We start from the raw sequence: 3,698 nt of genomic DNA, 5'->3' as shown, positions 1-3,698 counted from the left end.
ATCATTAGTATCATTAGTTATTTAATAGTTATTAAAATTACATATTTATTTCAATTGCCTATTAGTGACAGATAAGCAAATTGAACTTCATTGTTGCGATTAAAGTATTGCTTTTCTAAAATCTTAGTTCGCAGTTCTAGACCACTCCCTGTGGGATCGATATTTAAGACTCCATTAGAGCCCTATATTACTTGAGCGATACATATACTTGCGTTGATAAGTGTGACTTTACAATTATTGAATATTTATTACGACCATATTTAACTTATACTTTTAAGCATATATAAAGTCGCCGGTCAAGGACTCCATCTCCTTCCTCCTCTCCATAGCCTATTATAAGTTGGAGAAAGAAAGAAAAAAAATATTGTGAGAAAATCTAAATTTTTAAATAAAAATAAATGTCATTTTTAAAATAATATTTAAGCAGGAAAAAATCCCTCATATTTCTTTTTTAATCATTGCAGGCCAAGTATGCTTTAATTTCTTCCCAAATCAAACCTTCCTATATATATATATATATATATAGTAAAAAAAATATTTTGATATTGCTTTTAGTAGTCTTGAAAAAAGTAAATGATTATGATTGGATTAAGTCAACAATTAAAAAAAAAAGTTGCAATCAAAGGATGCTATATGACTAAAGATAAAAATGATTGAGCAATAACTACCATTAGAAGTAGTTGTTGATTGATTAAGGAGTCATCAAATCACAGTAAAATAATATGAATCGATTGATATTAAATCTGTGTTTTCATTATTGATAAAGATGAATATAAGAAATATTCCTAGTAAAATACAATAGTGTAAGCTATTTGTAAATGACAGTTTAAACTCCATCCGAGTAAGTTAAAATTGTCAGAATAAAGAGATTTTTTAGATGATTAGACTTCAGCATTAATAGAATAAACTACTATAAATGAAATTTTAGTGTTACTGAATTTAACACAAACTTGTCAAAATTATTCCAAGAACAAATGATATCTGGGTGAAATAAGTTTAAAACATTTGGATCTATTATACATACAAGAGCATAAGGATGTAATACAATTAATATTGGGCATTCTAAATAGATAAGTGACTTCAAACTACTATATAATAAAAGAATGACAGAGTCTAGAAGAAAATCAACAAAACCACAATAAAATCAATACTGTTACAAAAATTTAAGTATTTCACAATTAAGAATCACTATTAGAAAAATTTGAGCCTGGCATAAATGTGAATGATAGAATGGACGTGGGGTAAAACTATTAAGATAGGCTAAGAAGAAATAAATAATTATATAAAAGGGATAACGGAAATAATTTACAGAATAATATTATGGAAAACAAATCCCAATGGTTTGACAAAGTATGATGTAGAGTAGAAGATACAATAATCAGATTGAAAGATAAAATTAATGTAGAAGGTTTAGAAAGAGATCTGAACTATCAAAAGGTAACATGAATAAGTATGATAAATAATTTGTGCAAAATAGAATGAGCACAACGTAGAAAATTTAACAATAATGAATGACAAAAAAGAATTCTCAGGTCTAAGCCCTAATAGTTGTGCTAGTACATAATAATGATAATTGAATCATATCTAACCTTCATGTTTGAGCAATCTTGACAAACATAAACGAATTCAAATTCAAATAATGTAATTCAAGCAATAAATAGGACACCATAATGAAAGGAAAAGAAAAGTAAAACAATTCCCAGTGACAAGCTGAACTAAAAAGATTTAAATTATTTAATCTTTTTCACAAACTGCGAGCACTTGGAATTGCTTCGGAAAAAAAAAAGTACAACAGCTATAAATATACTAGTACGAACAGTGCAAGCAGAGGGAAAGGAAAAGAAGTTTATAAACTTTCATATAACAAACAAACTGAATGTGAACAGAAAGTCATTAAATTGGCTATAATCGCTGAAGGGAATAAAAGGATAGGGGATTACAGAGCTTTAGAAAGTAATAATCATTAAATAAGAACCTTCAAGATTTCTTACTCTATAAAATATCATGGTTCATAAAGGCAATTTTGCGCAAGAATTGACGAATAAAGTGTCATAAAAACAAGAATTTGTGAACCTATTACCTGACCTCCAGTTGTTCTTGGAACCACAGAGACTGAAGCAATGTCTACAAAAGCCTGTGTGGTAATAAAAATATCCACACAAACCTGACATGGAACAAATAATTAGTAAATACAGAGTGCCGTTGGTTACTTTTCCGAAATAGATTGCGATTTGAAGCCCTAACTAGGTTTCATCTAGAATAGATTTGCATTTAAAACTAATATATATGTTTAAAAGTACAATATAAACGTAAAAAAAGAAAAATATCCCCCATAATTATCCTACTCTATCTCTTCATCCTCGTTGTCCTCCACCTCTTCCTCCTTCAATGCTGCCTTGCCACGCTGCTTCATCCGCTGCCTGAATGAATCTAACTCGATTTTTAGCTTGGCCTCGATGTCTGTATGTAGCTCTGACCACATCTGAGTGAAGTGGACCTTCATCTCAGTAGCGAATGTGGAAACACGTCTTGTGACCTCCTCTTCCTGTTTGATAGAGGTACAAGCTGCAAATCTATTGGAGGGGTGATTGTCGTAGGTAAACCCTTTGTGACTCGAGCTCGTACACTACCCTTCTTCTTCCCTCCAACAACCTCCCTCCACTTATGGTACTCGGAAGGATCACACTCATGGATCATAATACCTCCCAACGCTTGGGATCTACTCTCCTTCAGTTGCTGGAATCTCTCTTATATAAAAAAAATAAGTAGCTACATTCAGTTAGAACCGACATGTATTAATATCAAACTAGTTTAGCTTGTGAATTATCTGGGTCAAATGGGATATGTCGTCGAACAAGGACTGGTGAGACTACCCTTGTGGGTGCGCGCATGTACATCAATGGCGGAAGACTTTCGCCTCATTTCCACAGTCTGTCCATAAAACGAAATAGTTAGAATACTTCTTTTAACTATAAAAAACTTTAATGAAGAAATGAAATCTTACTAGCCTCTACATGTATTCTGTATGTGAGAGCACCCTACGAGTGTGTTTGGAGGGCCTCATGTCTCTACAGTATGACCGTCTATTTTTCTTTGCCTGCTCCCTCTTCTTCTGGTAGTTCTGGGAATCCCAGGCCCTAAGTATCATGGCAAAAATATCCCTCTGAGCCACTGAGAAATCTATCACAATTTTTAGATATCGCCAAACATGTCACGAAGGCGATCGCTGCCCTTACGCTCGAAGTTGCGTCGGATGTGTGCCTCGTGCTTAGGGTGTTGAGAGAATTGTTTCTGCAAAATTACAGAGATTATGTTTGTTTGATAATAAATAAAACAGCTTAAGATATATGTGAATGATACATTCTACAAACTTTTGAAACTAAAGATCGTAAATGGCCATTGAGATCTCCTTTCACGTCAAATATACTGAGTCATATTTACTCTGAATAATATTCCAAAAAATATAAATAGTTTGGATCAGGAGAGGGTAGAACCTTAAAAAATAAATTATTAGATTTATATTCAATTGAGAAAATAAAAAAGATTTCTATCAACATCTTTTAAAAAAGCCTTATGTGTTGCTGACATACTAGATACAATAGTCGTTGCCTGTTGATTCTTGCAATAGAGGTAGCGTGGGCCTCTACTGTACTCAACTTGGCTGCAGTTGGGGTGGAGGTAGGGGTGGGGATGGGGGT

Source organism: Phalaenopsis equestris, unplaced genomic scaffold (genome assembly GCF_001263595.1).
Source record: "Phalaenopsis equestris unplaced genomic scaffold, ASM126359v1 Scaffold000400, whole genome shotgun sequence".
Taxonomy (NCBI): domain Eukaryota; kingdom Viridiplantae; phylum Streptophyta; class Magnoliopsida; order Asparagales; family Orchidaceae; genus Phalaenopsis; species Phalaenopsis equestris.
Note: the sequence above shows the minus strand (reverse complement) of the source record.